The 19,894-nt window shown below is 42.3% G+C and overlaps 5 non-coding genes and 1 pseudogene across 5 annotated transcripts; 3 read left to right on the forward strand and 3 right to left on the reverse strand.

The window, feature by feature from the left end:
* Window positions 1-97: 97 nt before the first annotated feature.
* LOC148632708 (U1 spliceosomal RNA) lies at window positions 98-261 on the forward strand. Its single transcript, XR_015934289.1, has one exon. It is a non-coding gene; the product is annotated as a U1 spliceosomal RNA (small nuclear RNA).
* A 636-nt stretch (window positions 262-897) lies between these two features.
* On the reverse strand, window positions 898-1,016 carry LOC148632709 (5S ribosomal RNA; annotated as a pseudogene).
* A 1,306-nt stretch (window positions 1,017-2,322) lies between these two features.
* On the forward strand, window positions 2,323-2,464 carry LOC148632710 (U4 spliceosomal RNA). The gene has a single exon (XR_015934242.1). It is a non-coding gene; the product is annotated as a U4 spliceosomal RNA (small nuclear RNA).
* Window positions 2,465-7,878: 5,414 nt separating this feature from the next.
* Window positions 7,879-7,949, reverse strand: trnag-gcc (transfer RNA glycine (anticodon GCC)). The gene has a single exon. It is a non-coding gene; the product is annotated as a tRNA-Gly (tRNA).
* A 4,355-nt stretch (window positions 7,950-12,304) lies between these two features.
* On the reverse strand, window positions 12,305-12,446 carry LOC148632712 (U4 spliceosomal RNA). The gene has a single exon (XR_015934250.1). It is a non-coding gene; the product is annotated as a U4 spliceosomal RNA (small nuclear RNA).
* A 2,245-nt stretch (window positions 12,447-14,691) lies between these two features.
* On the forward strand, window positions 14,692-14,763 carry trnag-ucc (transfer RNA glycine (anticodon UCC)). Its single transcript has one exon. It is a non-coding gene; the product is annotated as a tRNA-Gly (tRNA).
* The last annotated feature ends 5,131 nt before the right edge of the window (window positions 14,764-19,894 follow it).

Below are 19,894 nucleotides of genomic sequence, written 5' to 3' on the forward strand. Positions count from 1 at the left end.
GCCCAGCAGGAGGCGGTGGCGTGCGGGGCGAGGAGGTGGCCTAGGCTGCGCGATTTGTGCTGTGGGTGCGGGCCGCTTGCAGGGGCCTGTTTAACTCATACTTACCTGGCAGGGGAGATACCTTGATCAAGAAGGAGGTTCACCCAGGGCGAGGCTCGGCCATTGCACTCCGGCTGTGCTGACCCCTGCGAATTCCCCAAATGTGGGAATCTCGACTGCATAATTTCTGGTAGTGGGGGACTGCGTTCGCGCTCTCCCCTGATGTGCTTGGTCCAAAATCAGATACAGGAGGGTTAGGACACCACGAGCTGCGTGGCTGCGGAAGGATCCCGGTTCGACAGGAGTGGACGCCGCTGCTGGTTCTCGCTGGCTTTTAGTTAGGGGTCCGGAGAAGCATCTCAAGCTAGTTCCACTACTCCTTCCGGACGTTCATTCCCTTTTCAAAGTCGGTCGTTTTGCTGTAGTCTGCGTTCTTTAGGCTGATTATCGAGGTTAGCCTTTATTTGGTCATGGGGGGCCTCGGTACTGTATGCTGAGTCTAAAGACAGTTTCACCCGTTTTCTGATTGCTCGGTTCTGTACCAGTGCAGACATGTCAAACAGTGAATGGCTGTACCTCTATTGTATCCGTGCTCAATGAATGAAATCGGTAACAAATGAATAAATGTCTAGTTATACGAAAAACGAGTGGTTTATCGACTCATCTTCATTTGCAGATTTAGAGGCAGCTTCGATATTCGTTTTACAGACGGGTTTTTTTTTTTGAATATGGGTCACACACATGCCACAGCAACAAAACATCTCTAGAGATGAGGCTATAGATCACCTTTCCATCCTGCAGGTTTTCCTCCCAAAGCCTACGGCACCAACGGCGACCCCTGCTGGCCGGGAGAGCAAAAGCTTACAGCACCTGGTATTCCCAGGCAGTCTCCCATCCAAGTACTAACCAGGCCTTACGCTGCTTAGCTTCCAAGATCAGACGAGATCAGGCGTGTTAAGGGTGGTGTGGCCGTAAGCGAAAGCCCTGGCGCCTGACTCGCTACTTGAAGCTATGTGTGGCGGGGGTTCCGTGCCCCCCGAGCGGGACTGAAGGATCGTTCGTGTGCAACTCTTTGGAAAGGAGCTGCTTTCCAAATCGCATTGCGTGCCTGGATGTTGGCGAATGCGCTCCCTTGTGTTGGCTCGTCCCGCACTGGAGGAGGACAAACAATCTGCACGGAGGAGCACCAGGCAAGTCTTCACCAGACAAAAACCTCCAGTGCACAGCACTCTGGAAACATTTCGGGGCTTTCGCGTGTTTATTTCAGCACGTAAAGCGCACCGGTCCAACACGTCGGCCGGGCGCGCGGCGCCTCCGCCCTATTGCTGCCCCTGCAGCTGCTTCACTTTTCCCTTTAGTTGCCATCGATTTTTTTGTAGTGCTATACATATACGATTGAGGTATCTTAGATTTCTCCTTCGAAGACCCAGCACTCTCTTTTCTTTTCCCAGTGTTACTCATATCGGACTTTTTAAACCTAAAAAAAAATCGTTTTTTCTTTCAATTATAACTGAAGTTTAAACAACTAGTGTTAAGTCCTTATTTTTCTGTAGTCAAAAAAAGCAAAAATTAACATTCAGGTCATGAAAACCCCAAAAAACCTCCCCAACCACTAAACTTTACCTCCCACCTGAGCGCCATCTTGAACGCCCCTACCACCAGAGAATGCTCACGATTTCGGAAGCTGTCTCCGGGACGTGCTGATTCCACACATCCTGAATAAATCATGATATTGTTAGTTGCTGTAGCTAGACGTTCAAATGAGTTTCATGGCCAGATGGACTGTTTCCTCCAGCGGTATAATATTGCAGTGAGACAGCACGATGCCTGCAAGACTATGTCACGCTAAACGCCACAGATTGTGTTTGTCCGTTCGTGTCAGTCGTCCCGCAGCCACGGGAAGTGGGACACAAACATGCTGCAATGCTTTCAAGACGTTAGGATTTGTTTGTGCAACATCCAAGAAGAGTACTTGTGGCTTGAATGTGAACTGTACGTGCCCGCCCCCTTTCCTCTGTAGTGCATGAGTTCCTCCCGGCATGCCCTTCGTCATTGTTCTGTCATCTTGTATTTAAAGGGTTGTATTTCTGCTGCTGAAAATAAGCAACGGTTTTCTCACAACGCCCTTTGTTCCCAACGGAGCCCTTGTCTGTCATGAAATTCTTCAAAACCTCAAGCTAGAAGAAGAAGAAGACGACAAATATGAAGCGTTATAGCAACGACATGCCATGAGACGATCGATAACGATTTCCATAGGATCCCCGCGGTTGCCTGGCAACCGTCAGCTTTGCGCAGTGGCAGTATCGTAGCCTGTGAGGTTTAGCCGAGGCGCGATTATTGCTAATTGAAAACTTTTCCCAATACCCCGCTTCCGCCGGTTTGCAATACAATCGGCGAAAGCAATTTTTGACAATCTCGTCAGAGACTGAGCAAGGTGTTTAAAGACAGATTTGGTCACGGTGATATCATGGTAGAAAGAAACGAGCTTGTTACGTGTCAACAGAAACGCTCTTTAGCTCTTTCAGCTTTATGCAGAGAACAGCGTCTGTCGAGATTACTTTTGTGTCAGCGCGAAACGCCGTGTGCTGTCAGTATGATTTCATATTGCTCATAGCGGCGCCTGGCTTTTGTCTGTCAAACGTTAGGTTGCGCTTCTTCATGCTGCATCGTCGGCATGAGTGGAGCATTTTAAACGTCTGTACTTACTGCGCCCCATAAGAAATCGTTTGTCCCCATTCAAAAGAGATTGTGCGATGTCCTGCAGCGTTCGCAAAGCAAACCTTTGACAGTTTGAAAAGAGGAATTTATTCTGCTTCCTGTGCGTGCAGTAGTTACAAAGTTGAACGTCTTTACATGATCTGCTGCAGTTTTCAGTGGGTGGGCTTTGTCAAATGGCTTGGAAAAACGCACTGTGTTTCGGCTCGGGAAACATCATGAGCAGTGTCCTGCATGTTTTCTGTGTATAGCTGTCTTTTAACGCATACAGAATTCATTCGAAATCATTGATTTCTCCAATTAACAAGGGTCCCTTTTTGAACCTGCCAGAAGCATTCTTTCAATGTAACAGATTTACTCCGGGGAAGGGCAGCATGACATTGAGAGTAGCTCAAGCTTTCAGCACCTTTATCTGACTGCATGTATGCAGACACTGCTCAGAATCCCCTGTAAGATTCTCCTTCAATTCCGTTTTGCAGTGCTTTAGCTCTTTGAAAAGGCTTCGCTTTGCTAGTCACAATCCAAGGCTCATGACAGCATTTGAAAACATTCGCAACTGCGTTGGCCGGGAATCGAACCTGGGTTAACTGCTTTGAAGGCAGCTATGCGCAACACTGGCTCGCTCCAGAATAAATCTCACGTCGAGGGCATATTTTTTTCCATTTTACCGTGAGTCGGGCTCAGCTGCACAGAGGAGAGAGCAGAGCAATGAGGTTACGGGGACAGGGGAGTCACACGCTGGCGGTTTGAATACGCGGAAGATCACTGAGGGATCCACAGTATATGGACCCTCCGTGCGCCATCAGTCCGCACTCCGGACTCTGAATCCTGCCATCCGAGTTAAGATCTCGGCGGAACCTGAGGCGCAGTTCCTTCTTAAAACGTAATCTGGTGAGCATTTCTAGAATCGTACTTGTATAGATGCAGCCTTTAATGTGTTGCTAGGTTAAAATTGATGACTTCTTGTATTTCAGTAGGCAACTGCCCTCTTGATTTCGGATTTAATTTCTTTATTACAGGGGCGCTTTTATGATGACAGAGTCATGTTCAGGTACTTTGCTTGATGGAGGAAGCTCATTTCGGACTCTGTGATCTGCTCACCTGGAAAGGTCTGCTATACTACTACAAGAGAGAAGTAGAGTCTGGAAGAAGGGACAATTTTATGATGCTTTGGAAGATAATGTTTTTTTTTTCTTATACTGAAAATGAAAGGTAGTTGTTTCTATATGGACTCAGTCTTTGGAATTTGTATATTTATATATTTCAGTGAACCCTCAGCCATTCCTTCTGTATTGTAATTCAATTTCTCTTTTAAAATTCTTTCCCCACTTCTAGGACCTGCAGTTGCTGAACTCCACAATGGCTTCTATTGGAAAGTCTGTGACTGAGACCAAGTAAGTGTTCACTTTTTTATGAAACCATTATTTATTTATTGCATTTTATATAAATGCAATAAAATCATTATGCTCAAACTATGAGAGAGAAAATTAAGGATAATTTAAGAAATCAGTCTTGTTTCTATACACAGATGGTATTATTTATTTTCAAAGGAAACCCGCGCGGATTCCCCTGGTGTGCAAGATGTACCTGAATACTCTTGATCAGCTTCCTGCTCACTTGAAGAGGGCGTGTATGAAGCACGCCACGGCAGAAAAGATCAGGATGGCCTCTCAACAGGCGAGGGAGGACATGATGAATCACCTGAAGAACGGGGTCATCGTGGATTACCACAGAATAGAGATCGTGTCTGGTGAGGCAAACAGGATAGTGGTTGTAAGACTGCTAGAGTCCTTGGGCCTTTTTGTACATGGGAAGCCTGAAGACACATTGGCAAGGTGAGATATTTTTAATCTGTAAGGCTTCTGTAGTTTCTTTTTGAAATCATTGTTACAACATATTATGTAAAAGCATGTTGAAAAGAATCTACCTGCATTCCAGCGGCCCTGAGCAAGAGGCCGCTGTCCAGGAGGAAGAGATGCCAGAGGCTGCTCTAGAAACTGAAACAGAAGCGGATAAGGAAGGGGAAGATGTGAGCTCTGAAGAACTCTATCAGCAGTAAGACTTTTTTATTTTTCAGATGTATCTATTTTTTACTAAAATTCTAATTTGTCTTATAGGTATAAAATGTTTAAACCGGTGTTTTATATCCTTACAGGCCCTGAGTAGTTAAAAAGTATCAGCAGGCCGGAAGAGAGTGGCCCAAGCTGGACTCTATAGAAAGCACTCCCTGGATGCTCCTCTCCTGATTGGATTCAAACAGTACCTTATCAAGGATCTGGGAGTGGCAAATTATTCTCAGGAGGTATTTATTTTTTAAAGGCATTTAAAATTAAGCAATGGTATCTTCATTGTAAATGTTTTTATTTCTTAGCTTAAAATTCACCCATGTGAAATGATGTCAGCCATAAACATCATGACTCTATATTTCCTACCTGAATCTATTCTACTTAAATTATTACATTATACACAATTTGAGTTCATTTTAAAAAGTAAAAGGTAATGAAAGGAATGCATTTTCATAAGAAAGATAATACCGACATGCATGTGATAATCTTCCTTATATCATGTAGTGCATCATTTGGACACTTTGTGGGCTTCAAATACAAAGAAAATCATGTTCTATGGTACAAGATAAATACAAAACTTAAGCTTCTTTATAAAGCATAAGCAATCATTTATTACATCGCTTCTTGAATTAAATCTTTTGACAAGAGGTGAGACTTCTGTTACATTTAAACCCATGTTTAGCTGTGTTTTTTAGATTTAACTGAACCAATTTCTGTGTGTGATAATGTCCTTGAATTCTGACAACATCACACTAAATTACATGATATAAAACAGCTAATGTTTCTAGAGATAAAATTTCTGAGATGCTTCTAATTACTTTTTATTACCAGGGACAGTTTAATTCACCTTGTACAGTACTGTAAGACCAAGATACTTTTTTTAAAAGTTATTTAACATTTTATAGAACTTTGTCTACTATGGCAACATGATGTGCTTGGTGAAACTTGGAAAAATACTGCTTGGCCACTTATCTTAAGATAAAGATAGGATAAAGGTTTATCTTTTGCACCTACCTGACCCCCAGGGAAGGCCAATGCTTTCTAAGTTGATGGTTCCCTACAGTAGACTGTACTTTAATTTCAAAGGTAATGTATATTGACCCAAATCAGTTTTGGAATCCAATCTACTGACGAGATGGAGCACATCCTTTTTTCAGGATTTTAGCATCATACGTTTGGTATATTTAGTCCCTAATGATGAAAGAAATGATCATAGAACATTTGGACACTTTGTGGGCTTGAAATACAAAGCAAATCATGTTCTATGGTACAAGATAAATACAAAACTTAAGCTTTTATTTTAATTAGATTTGTTTATAAAGCATAAGCAATCATTTATTACATTAATATATGTGAAAATAACATTTTAGCATCATACGTTTAGTATATTTAGTCCCTAATGCTGAAAGAAATGATCATAGAACATGACATCTAACCTTACCTGCGGTGTTTTTAATCCCTATTGCTCAATGCACGGTGAAAGCATTCCATACATGTGTCTGACAATGAGGAATGGGCCCCTGAGACAGTCATTTGCCTGTTTCACAAATGATCGTATTTTACTAGAGATTCTGTTTGGGATTCAGATGTGCATTCGGACAGCAATCCCTTTCAAGAAATGATACGTTCTGGATGAGGTCAAAGGTGCTGGAACACTGTATCTAGGATGTGTTTGCAGAGACTGTGTGTCTCCTGCTTCAACGCAGTGATAAACAGATGTGCTCCTTTAATTTATTGGTACATGCCCAGGGCAGTAAGCAGTCTGAGGATTTATTTCCAGATGGCATAGAGCAGTGAAGCAGTGAAGTAGTGCAAAACACTGGATCATTATATTATTAGAATCTATTCTACTTAAATTATTACATTATACTCAATTTGAGTTCATTTTAAAAAGTAAAAGGTAATGAAAGGAATGCATTTTCATAAGAAAGATAATACCGATATGCATGTGATAATCTTCCTTATATCATGTAGTGCGTCATTTGGACACTTTGTGGGCTTGAAATACAAAGAAAATCATGTTCTATGGTACAAGATAAATACAAAACTTAAGCTTTTATTTGAATTAGATTTGTTTATAAAGCATAAGCAATCATTTATTACATTAATATATGTGAAAATAACATTTTAGCATCATATGTTTAGTATATTTAGTCCCTAATGCCGAAAGAAATGATCATTTGTTTAACAGGGTCTGTCTCAGAGGATGCAGTACTCCTGAAGGGTCTCAAACCCTACATTTCGGATGCCTAGCTGTATCCCTCACATGTGGCACCTCAGAATGACTTCTAACCTTACCTGTGGTGTACTCAGTCCCTATTGCTCAATGCACGGTGTACATAGTGCATACATGTGTCTTGAGAATGAGGAATGGGCCCCTGAGACAGTCATTTGCCTGTTTCACAAACAGGGACCTGGACCTAGACCTGGCCCGTACAGGGCTCAAACCCGCGACCTTGGCGTTATTAGCACCACGCTCTAACCAACTGAGCTAACCGGCCTCACGACAGTGCTCCTCTCTGTGCTGCAAAAAATCAAACTCAGGGAATTTCTTTTGTCCTCCTTTGAATAGAAAGCCGTGTAATTCAGTGTACGGGCTTTCTCGTGCAGTTTCATGGTTCTTGTAACCCAAATCCTACACTGGCCTGAAGTGCCCCCCCATTTCACAGCATTTTTCAGCTGATTTAAAATGTACCTAAAGGAGAAGCATTATTGAAGACCATCAATTACCAAGAGCTTTTGTCAAAGGTTTTGGTGGTCATTTTGAATGACCACAGAGCGCTGTGACCTCGGTTTTACATCTCATCCAAAAGACAGCACCCTTTTACAACACAGCATCTCCGTCACTATACTGGGGCATTGGGACCCGCACAGACCTCAGGGTGAGCGCCCCCCCGCCGGCACCATTAACACCGCTTCCAGCTGGAAGCTTTGTTTTTCCCTGTAGCTCATCCTCATCCAGGTACTGACCTGGCTCACACCTGCTTAGCTTCAGTGGGTTTTCAGTTGCGAGTTGCAAGGGGATGCAAGTGATGGAGCCGCTCGCTGCAAAAGCCACTGCATTGGCCGGGAATCAAACCCGAGCCTCCCGCGTGGCAGGCGAGAATTCTACCACTGAACCACCAATGCTCAGTGCCTGGGCCTTCAAAAAAGACGCTTTTTTGGTGCTCTGTGCAAAACGCGTCGACATATGCTTCCAGCTGCAAAATGCCATTTGCGGACGCTGAAGAACTTATTTCCAAGGCAGCGGGTACAAGCGATTGGGCGTTTTAAAACCACCAGGAACAGCAAAGAGGCGCGCTTCTTTGCTTGTGCCGAAACACACCGACTGAAGGCGGACAACGTAGTCGGCAGGATTGGAACCTGTGCGGGGAGACCCCAATGGATTTCTAGTCCATCGCCTTAACAACTCAGCCACGACTACAGAAAGCCCCACCGCAGCTGCGTTCTTGCTACAATCTTACCTGGATCGCGAGGCGCCGGCGGAAGCCTATTTCAAAGTCGTTCTCCGTTTCAAAAAAACATTTCCAAAATACAAGCCTTGCAGACAGACACGCCTCAGAGGACTTAAGGGTGGCTTCATGTCGGAATGATAAAGTCTCCCCGTCCGGACATGAAAATGCCACTTTGTTACACACAAAAAAAGAATCAACAACAGAGAAATGCCCACAAGCATTTGAAAAGCCGCACCACGTCGCACTTGAAATAGCTCTTACATTAGTGGTAGATGCAGGAATCGCCTTTTTATTTACGCTCTTACCAACGCGATGGAAAGCAAAACAAAGCAAAGCAGAGCAAAACAAAACAAACAAACGAAAACCCTCACGTCCTGCACTTGCATATAACGCCGTTACGTGCCCAAGCGGTATTGTACGTCATCCTAGCACTGCATCCCGGGTCGTACGATATATGGGAACGAGCACACGCCATGAATCGTCTCGAATCACTCCCTACAGCTGTAAGGCGCCTTGAAGCGTGCACCCCCAACATTCTTCTTTGCGCATCTGTGAAAGGTAAACTCTTGAGCAAACTCTGAACCAGCTCTAAGGAAACTAATCCGATTAGACGTTACTTTGACTCATCCTTTAAGGGACCCTTGTTAATTGGAGAAATCAATGATTTCGAATGAATTCTGTATGCGTTAAAAGACAGCTATACACAGAAAACATGCAGGACACTGCTCATGATGTTTCCCGAGCCGAAACACAGTGCGTTTTTCCAAGCCATTTGACAAAGCCCGCCCACTGAAAACTGCAGCAGATCGTGTAAAGGCGTTCAACTTTGTAACTACTGCACGCACAGGAAGCAGAATAAATTCCTCTTTTCAAACTGTCAAAGGTTTGCTGCAGGACATCGCACAATCTCTTTTGAACGGGGACAAACGATTTCTTATGGGGCGCAGTAAGTACAGACGTTTATAAAGCTCCACTCATGCCGACGATGCAGCATGAAGAAGCGCAACCTAACGTTTGACAGACAAAAGCCGGGCGCCGCTACGAGCAATATGAAATCAAACTGACAGCACACGGCGTTTCGCGCTGACTCAAAAGTGATCTCGACAGACGATGTTCTCTGCATAACGCTGAAAGAGCTAAAGAGCGTTTCTGTTGAGACGTAACCCATTGGGCAAAAGACGTATAATATACGTCTATTAAACGCATATCTTAGACGTCTAAATGTGGTCTACAATTCGTCTAGAATGAAATTCTAATATACGTCTAAAGTTAAACGTCAATTATACGTCTATATTTAGACGTTCATTATACATAAATGGTTGGAGTTCTATTATACGGATAAATTTAGAGGACTATTATACATATATGGTTGGAGTTCCGGATAACTTTAGAGGTCTATTATACGTATATGGTTAGAGGTCTATTATACGGATAACATTAGAGGTCTATTATACGTATATGGGTAGAGGTCTATTATACATCAAAGATAGATTTTATAGGTGTAGAAACAAGTAAAACAAGCCAATGATTAGGTTTAGAAATGTATTCTGAAAATACACATTCACACCTGAAACATATGTATTTCAAATTATACATTGTATACAATCAATCAACAATCAACATATGGGCAATAATCATAAAAACACAACTAGTCTTAAACTTCAGCTACAAATTCTGGTAACATGGCAATATACAGTATAGTAATGACAAACAGAAAACTAATTACATTAACACACTAACTCAAAACCACATTTTGATTCAAATATACATTTTAAAATGTACAACTTCTATATTTCCAAGAAAAAAATATTACATAAAATATAAAATATTACAATGGAAGTTAAGACGATTTTTGTCCACTATTTGCAAACCCTGTCTAATTGTCCTAACAGTTAGAACCAAAAACCTATTATTTTCAGAGTCCAGATCTCTTGGCCCCCTGCCTTGCATATGCATTCTTCAAGTAACACATTGCGTGCTCCTTTATTTCTTTTTCTGTTGATGTAGGGTGGGACTTCAGCACCGCAGCTAGGAGAAAATTATATAATATTACTTCCCAAATAAATAATGATTAATATCTTCTTTAGTATAATCTAAAAAATGAACGGTTTACTAAGCTCAAAGCTGAAATAAATGTATAAAATTTGGCTTGCATCATAGCAGTTGAGCAATAAAGTCTGTCCTAATTAAAGAGTACCCAAAGTTTGAAAGTACAACATAGAATAAGAATAAGAGAAACGGCAAAACGATTTTGTGTCATCTTCCCCATTCACACTATTTTATGTGCCATTTTTTTTGCTTATTCACATACTATTTTAATCAAAATAATATTAAGAAAGATCTGTATGTATTCAGATAGTATTATTATTGTTCATACTTACTCGTCAAAAGAGGATTGCTGAGATATTTTCGGATATACTTCTACGTTTGAAAAACGTGTCCAAAATGGTGACCAACGAATACTAGCAATGCATTGTGGTATATAACCGGAAAATATGATGGGTTCGATATTTTCTCAACGTATGCGTTTATTAATGTTGTCGATATTATGGTTGAAATTTAACATTGATAATACATCGCTGCTATGAGCTGATGTGCAATTTTAACGCATGCAAATATTAAGGATCGGTCACTGTTGTATGGTATTATATATAATGACATTATGGAATAGGATGGGGACAGGCCTGGCATCACAGGGGGAGGGGGGAATGTCGCCCCTTCAGTTTTGGGCAAAAAGATTTACCTAACTTAATTTGCACCCTAAAAAAATAGTTGTACTTTGTCAATGGTCAGACAACACTAAATGACACGAACAGTCACTCAGTCTGTTTGATGGGCAGGAGGGCTATCCGTCCAGGAACTGCACATATTATTGAGTGTCAACATTACGATCCTGTTTGCTCAGGTGGACCGATTCCTTGCAGTAGTTTATCATTATACTTAAAATCGTTATATAACTAGGACTAGTTATAGCAGTCTGTGCTTTCTGTTGGTTTTACAACATTTTTTTCTTAACGATTCAGAACGTCCATGTAGCTGCAAAAATGAACGCTTATGGTACTTTTCGCTCCAGGCAATACAAACCTTGAGAGTGACGAAAAATGTGAAACTGAACTTCATCGCAAATACCAGATTGCTAGTCGTTATCTTCTATCATGAAGCACTAATCAATGGCATAGCTGCGAGATTTCATTTGGGTAGCTGCACCGTACAGCTCCGTTTCAACCGAAATATCACTCCCCCCTCAGAATTTCAGACGCCCCCCTACAGATTTTTCCTCGGGCACCGCGCACTGATGGGGGACTTTTGTCAAGAAAATAAAAATAGAAACTCTATAGGCACTCAAACATTTTACTGTTTTTTTTCAGGCAGGTGGCAAGACCCCCTCAGCAAAACCCTTGTATGCCAAGCTGTGGGCATTGATTCGTCGAATATACGTATATTTACGGCGAAATTACGGCTATACGTATATATACGTCGCCTCGACGTATAATCAACGTCGAATTGCAACCGTAAAATCGACGACATGAATAAACGCATATATAACGTCGAAAAAACATCTAACACAGTGCCTGAGGCTTTTTACTGTATGTATCGTGTGTGCCGCAACTAGGAGTATACGGCACTCTGCACAGTGTACGAAGTAAATTATTTTCGCAGTAATTAATTTATTATATTTACTATATTTATTATACACGTGTAAATTAATTGCTGCGAAAATAATTTACTTCGTACACTGTGCAGAGTGCCGTATACTCCTAGTTGCGGCACACACGATACATACAGTAAAAAGCCTCAGGCACTGTGTTAGATGTGTTTTCGACGTTATATATGCGTTTGTTAATGTCGTCAATTTTACGGTTGCAATTCGACGTTGATTATACTTCGAGGCGACGTATATATACGTATAGCCGTAATTTCACCGTAAATATACGTATATTCGACGAATCAATGCCCACTGGGAACAAGCTCGCTTCTTTCTACCATGATGTCACCATGACCAAATCTGTCTTTAAACACCTTGCTCAGTCTCTAACGAGACTGTCAAAAATTGCTTTCGCCGATTGTATTGCAAACCGGCGGAAGCGGGGTATTGGGAAAAGTTTTCAACTAGCAATAATCCCGCCTCGGCTAAACCTCACAGGCTACGATACTGCCACTGCGCAAAGCTGACGGTTGCCAGGCAACCGCGGGGATCCTATGGAAATCGTTATCAATCGTCTCATGGCATGTCGTTGCTGTAACGCTTCATATTTGTCGTCTTCTTCTAGCTTGAGGTTTTGAAGAATTTCATGACAGACAAGGGCTCCGTTGGGAACAAAGAAACCCGTTGATTCTTTTCAGCAGCAGAAATACAACCCTTTAAATACAAGATGACAGAACAATGACGAAGGGCATGCCGGGAGGAACTCATGCACTACAGAGGAAAGGGGGCGGGCACGTACAGTTCACATTCAAGCCACAAGTACTCTTCTCGGATGTTGCACAAACAAATCCTAACGTCTTGAAAGCATTGCGGCATGTTTGTGTCCCACTTCCCGTGGCTGCAGGATGACTGACATGAACGGACAAACACAATCTGTGGCGTTTAGCGTGACATAGTCTTGCAGGCATCGTGCTGTCTCACTGCAATACTATACCGCTGGAGGAAACAGTCCATCTGGCCATGAAACTCATTTGAACGTCTAGCTACAGCAACTAACAATATCATGATTTATTCAGGATGTGTGGAATCAGCACGTCCCGGAGACAGCTTCCGAAATCGTGAGCATTCTCTGGTGGTAGGGGCGTTCAAGATGGCGCTCAGGTGGGAGGTAAAGTTTAGTGGTTGAGGATTTTTTTTGAGTTTTTCATGACCTGAATGTTAATTTTTGCTTTTTTTGACTACAGAAAAATAAGGACTTAACACTACTTGTTTAAACTTCAGTTATAATTGAAAGAAAAAAAAACGATTTTTTTTAGGTTTAAGAATTTCGATATGAGTAACACTGGGAAAACAAAAGAGAGTGCTGGGTCTTCGAAGGAGAAGTCTAAGAAACCTCAATCGTATATGTATAGCACTACAAGAAAATTGATGGCAACTAAAGGGAAAAGTGAAGCAGCTGGAGGGGACGTGGAAAGAGTGCTGGAGATGCGCTCGTACGCGAGCGTTCGCAGCCCAAGTGAGACTCAGCTGCCAGAGGAAGAGCCGGAGTCCCTGCCCAGCACACCTGTGAAAACCCCGGCAGCCAAGAGAGGAAGGGGCGACCTGACGCTGGAGGAGCTCCAGACCAACATCTTCAACATGATGGCACAGAGCATGGGTGAGCTGAAGGAAATGATTTGATCTAATACAGTCGAAATCGAAAGTCTTAAAAAGTCCATGGACTGTGTGTTTAAAGAGGTTGAAGACTTAAAGAGTGAAGTAAAAGTTCTTAAACAAGTAAATACCAAACAAGAAAAGCATATTAAAGAACTTGAATTGAAAGTGAACGATGTAGATAGATACCGTCGATGATGGAATTTAAAATTATTTGGAGTTAAAGAGGAACGTGATAAGGACCTTGTTGCAACAGTGAAGGGTATCTGTAAAAGGACCCTGCCGGACCAGGAGGACGTAATATCGGCCATTGACTTTGTTCACAGGCTCGGGAGAGCGAACATGTCTGGGCAAGTGCGCCCCAGATCGATTATAATACAGTTCACCAAGAGGACGGCGAGGGACATGCTGTGGCGAGCGGCGAGGGGGAATGAGTATTTGAATGGGAACAAACTGAGGTTTGCAGAGGACCTGTCTGCCGCGGACAGGAGCACCAGGAACCAGCTGTGGCCCCAGGTTGAAGCTGCCAGAAGAGAGGGGAGGAGAGCCTACTTTGTGGGAGCGAGGGCCTTTGTGGACGGGAAGGAGATTTGCTCCCAGTGACTGCTCAGTTAATGATTATGTTTGGTTATATTTGTTATACCAGTATATACTAGTGTTTCTTTAGTGTTAGTTTGGAATGGTGTAGTTAAGTGTTAAGGACTGTTATAGTTCTGGTTCTTTGAAAAACTCAATAGTTTAGACAGTCTTAGAGTTAGTTATTTGCTTTTGTGTATGTCTTTTTCATGAATGCCAGAGGTACTCGAAATGTTGTTAAAAGAAAAACTGTGTGCTGAGTTTTATTTTTTACAGGAAACGCATGCATGTTGAAACTAAAGTTTATAAATAATTGAGAAATATTAAAGCAAGGAAAATATGATACGTGTAAAATATACAATTTGATCACATAATTACTTAATTACCTCTGGTAGTTAAATGCTTTTTTCTGCTGCGTTTTTTTTCTCTTGTACATGACTCTGATCCTCTTGTTGTATTTGTATTTGTAAATTCTATGTTTAATAAAAAAAAAATTAAAAAAGCATTCTCTGGTGGTGTCCTGCAGGCTTCCTGTGGGTGTGCGTTGGTGGTATAGTGGTGAGCATAGCTGCCTTCCAAGCAGTTGACCCGGGTTCGATTCCCGGCCAACGCAGTGGCGAATGTTTTCAAATGCTGTCATGAGCCTTGGACTGTGACTAGCAAAGCGAAGCCTTTTGAAAGAGCTAAAGCACTGAAAAACGGAATTGAGGGAGAATCTTACAGGGGATTCTGAGCGGTGTCTGCATACACGCAGTCCAATACGGGTGCTGAAAGCTTGAGCTACTCTTAATGTCATGCTGGCTTTCCCCGGAGTAAATCTGTTACATTGAAAGAATGCTTCTCGCAGGTTCAAAAAGGGACCCTTGTTAATTGGAGAAATCAATGATTTCGAATGAATTCTGTATGCGTTAAAAGACAGCTTTACACAGAAAACATGCAGGACACTGCTTATGATGTTTCCCGAGCCGAAACACAGTGCGTTTTTTCAAGCCATCTGACAAAGCCCGCCCACTGAAAACTGCAGCAGATCGTGTAAAGACGTTCAACTTTGTAACTACTGCACGCACAGGAAGCAGAATAAATTCCTCTTTTCAAACTGTCAAAGGTTTGCTTTACGAACGCCGCAGGACATCGCACAATCTCTTTTGAACAGGGACAAACGATTTCTTATGGGGCGCAGTAAGTACTGTTACTGTCACTGCTCGATACCGACGTTGGCCTACTATACCATGTTCAGCCACTGCTAGAAAATGTACGGCTCTAGCACCGGAGCAAACAACAGGAGGGCCGATGTCGAACAGGCACACATGTCAGACATGGAGAGCGATGAGAATGGGATTCGAACCCATGCCTGCAGAGCACAATGGATTAGCAGTCCATCACCTTAACCACTCAGCCACCTTGTCGACGAAACTGGGCTGTCCGGACATGGGTTGGCGTGCTCCAGATGATCTTTTTCTTTTTTTCCCCACGTACTCGAGGGTCATTTTCCTGTTCCACATGTGATTTCAACATTTTCCTTGGGAGATGTCAAGCCAGCAAGCCACTGCTGTGGTTCAGTGGCCAGTGTGGAGTTCAGTGGCCCTGTTGTACACAGAAAGCACATTGAGCTCCTTGGACATGAAAAGTTCCAGATAAAAGCCATTTGTCATCCTTTCTCTTGGTGTCGATGTTGCTATTGTATGTAAAGGTGGCAACTTGCTCAGCGAGCAGGCGGAGCACACACCGAATGCAGATGTGTCTGAGTGGTGTGTCCAAGTGGCTGCAAAAGGACAACACTCCCGGGGCGCCGTGGCTTAGTTGGTTAAAGCGCCTGTCTAGTAAACAGGAGATCCCCGCCTATGGCTAGACTTAATTAAATGCAAGTATTCATTTCCTGTCTTTAACGCGACTTGTTTTTCTTAAAATGGATGCAACTTGCAAAACATGAAATACAAGCCTTGCTAATCAGCGCTAGCGGCTGGCAAAAAAAAGGAGTCAGCTATTTTTTTTTCTTTAACCTTAACCCTGCTAACGGAGAAGAGTTAAACGACCGAGTCTATGCAGCTTAAACGGTGCGCAAGTCGGGTTCTTAGCTGAAAGGGTGGTAAATCACGCTCACCCCAGTCCTTAATCTTTTAAAGAGGATACAAAATTGAACCTAGTCGCCACATCACATACATCCTGTTAAATGATAAAAAGGTAACATCTATCCTCGCTCCAGAGTAAATCTCACGTTGAGGGCATCTTTTTTTTCCACTTTACCGTGAGTCGGGCTCGGCTGCACAGAGGAGAGAGCAGAGCAATGAGGTCACAGGGACAGGGGAGTCACACGCTGGCGGATTGAATACGCGGAAGATCACTGAGGGATCCACAGTATGTGGACCCTCCGTTCGCCATCAGTCCACACTCCGGACTCTGAATCCTGCCATCCGAGTTAAGATCTCGGCGGAACCTGAGGCGCAGATCCTTCTTAAAACGTAATCTGGTGAGCATTTCTAGAATCGCACTTGTATAGATGCAGCCTTTAATGTGTTGCTAGGTTAAAATTGATGACTTCTTGTATTTCAGTAGGCAACTGCCCTCTTGATTTTGGATTTAATTTCTTTATTACAGGGGCGCTTTTATGAAGACAGAGTCATGTTCAGGTACTTTGCTTGATGGAGGAAGCTCATTTCGGACTCTGTGATCTGCTCACCTGGAAAGGTCTGCTGTACTACTACAAGAGAGAAGTAGGGTCTGGAAGAAGGGACAATTTTATGATGCTTTGGAAGATAGTTTTTTTTTCTTATACTGAAAATGAAAAGTAGTTGTTTCTATATGGACTCAGTCTTTGGAATTTGTATATTTATACATTTCAGTGAACCCTCAGCCATTCCTTCTGTATTGTAATTCAATTTCTCTTTTGAAATTCCTTCCCCACTTCTAGGACCTGCAGTTGCTGAACTCCACAATGGCTTCTATTGGAAAGTCTGTGACTGAGACCATTATTTATTTAGGAGCAATGAGCAATTCTTATATAAATGCAATAAAATCATTATGCTCAAACTATGAGAGAGAATTTTAAGGATAATTTAAGAAATCAGTCTTAGCTTGTTTCTATACACAGATGGTATTATTTATTTTCAAAGGAAACCCGCGAGGATTCCCCTGGTGTGCAAGATGTGCCTGAATACTTTTGATCAGCTTCCTGCTCACTTCAAGAGGGCGTGTATGAAGCACGCCACGGCAGAAGAGATCAGGTGGCCTCTCAACAGGCGAGGGAGGACATGATGAATCACCTGAAGAACGGGGTCATCGTGGATTACCACAGAATAGAGATCAAAGGACACTTTGTGGGCTTGAAATACAAAGAAAATCATGTTCTATGGGACAAGATAAATACAAAACTTAAGCTTTTATTTTAATTAGATTTATTTATAAAGCATAAGCAATCATTTATTACATTAATATATGTGAAAATAACATTTTAGTATCATACGTTTAGTATATTTAGTCCCTAATGCTGAAAGAAATGATCATAGAACATGACATCTAACCTTACCTGCTGTGTTTTTAATCCCTATTGCTCAATGCACGGTGAAAGCATTGCATACATATGTCTGACAATGAGGAATGGGCCCCTGAGACAGTCATTTGCCTGTTTCACAAATGATCGTATTTTACTAGAGATTCTGTTTGGGATTCAGATGTGCATTCGGACAGCAATCCCTTTCAAGAAATGATACGTTCTGGATGAGGTCAAAGGTGCTGGAACACTGTATTTAGGATGTGTTTGCAGAGACTGTGTGTCTCCTGCTTCAACGCAGTGAGAAATAGATGTGCTCCTGTAATTCATTGGTACATGCCCAGGGCAGTAAGCAGTCTGAGGATTTATTTCCAGACGGCATAGAGCAGTGAAGCAGTGAAGTAGTGCAACACACTGGATCATTATATTATTAGAATCTATTCTACTTAAATTATTACATTATACACAATTTGAGTTCATTTTAAAAAGTAAAAGGTAATGAAAGGAATGCATTTTCGTAAGAAAGATAATACCGATATGCATGTGATAATCTTCCTTATATCATGTAGTGCGTCATTTGGACACTTTGTGGGATTGAAATACAAAGAAAATCATGTTCTATGGTACAAGATAAATACAAAACTTAAGCTTTTATTTTAATTAGATTTGTTTATAAAGCATAAGCAATCATTTATTATATTAATATATGTGTGTAGCGGTGAGGCTTATTAATAAGGCAGAATTAAGTGTTCTGAGCCTTCCCAAATGAGGCCCCATTTCTCTGTTCATCTCTGTGGTGCAGCCACAGAGAGACTATTCATGCAGGGTGATTTAAGGTCCTAGGACAGCTCCCAAAGGGGGATGCACTTAGCTAAGCCTGGCTATCATGATCAATGGTCATCCATTGGCGCCTATCTGTCTAGGGAGTGCCAGTTGGACATCTGGACTGCATTACTAAGTGTCAGGACTAAGTGACTCATATCTCACCTTGATCAATCAATCAAGGACTGGTAGGGCCGAGTAACCCACGTGGGACTCTGATGCCCATGGAACTTTCAGCCAATCAATGAGCTGAAGTTCCTCCAGGTAAAAACAGGCAACACAGAGAGCCTGTGAGATTCAGTAAGATTCAGAAGGGAGGATTCAGAGGATTCTGTGGACAATTCTAAAGGGAATTCAAAGGAGAATTCCAGGGCAGGACGGCCCAGGAGCAGAAGGCTCCCAAGGGCAGGACATTCTCGCAGCGCGCCTCCTGACCATCCTGAGACTCAGCCCGGACAACCACGGAACGGCCAGTGTGTCCGAGTGCCAGAACTTTCCTTTGTTCTAAGAGTCTAGAGCGGAGGTTGCCAGAGAATAACCAGAGGATCCACCCGAGGTTAGCACCAGCAGCAGGCCTTGTGAACAGGTCGGAACTGTGGACAGCTGAATCACTATTCAGAACTAGCTCTTCATCAGAAACGAACCGGTTCTCTTCCTGACTTGCTGGGACCCACAATCATCTTTTCTCCTGTGCACAAACTTTGCTAGTTAAAGCCCACAGTGAGCATCAGCAGCGCAGCGTCGCAAGCCGCACAGCACAGCCTGGCACGGAGCCAGAGAGCGCGGATTGGACAGCAACAGCCTGCAACTGTTTCTTTGTGCCCGCAGGAAGATCTGAATCCCCAAAGATTGGATGAGTATTCAACTTCAATGCATTACAGCTCGAGAATTCAATTGTTATCCCAACCAGTTGATATCAATTTAATTCCTAAGAGTTATGTACTTGTTTGAGTATCTAATGTAGAAGTTATAACCAAGTTCATTAACGAAACGGTCTTAATGAATGATATACTGAACGTATGTCCTCTTGATATGTGTAACACTTCGTAACTGACTGAATATATATCTTTTGTATTCTGATAACCCTCTCGATAAGATCTGTTAGGTTTACATGCATATTTTATGTATTAATAAATGTATCCTCGTGTATTAGTACCTGTGTGTGCGCGTTGTTTGAGTTATGTCACATGGTTGGATTCTAAAGCCATCAAAAGAATCAACTTTGTGATTTACTGCTACAATTAATAATTGTCTCAGTAAATGCCCAAACCCTACAGAACTGGTGCCTTCAGAGAGCCACTACATTTAATTTTGCTATGGCAACATTACATATTTGGCGTCCCTGAGCCGGTTTTCTTACATGTGAAAATAACATTTTAGCATCATATTATTACATACAGGTCTCTAGCTTCAACACAGTGATATATATATATAC

The sequence above is a fragment of the Lepisosteus platostomus genome, unplaced genomic scaffold (assembly GCF_059453375.1).
Source record: "Lepisosteus platostomus isolate fLepPlt1 unplaced genomic scaffold, fLepPlt1.hap1 Scaffold_60_H1, whole genome shotgun sequence".
NCBI classification, from domain to species: Eukaryota; Metazoa; Chordata; class Actinopteri; order Semionotiformes; family Lepisosteidae; genus Lepisosteus; species Lepisosteus platostomus.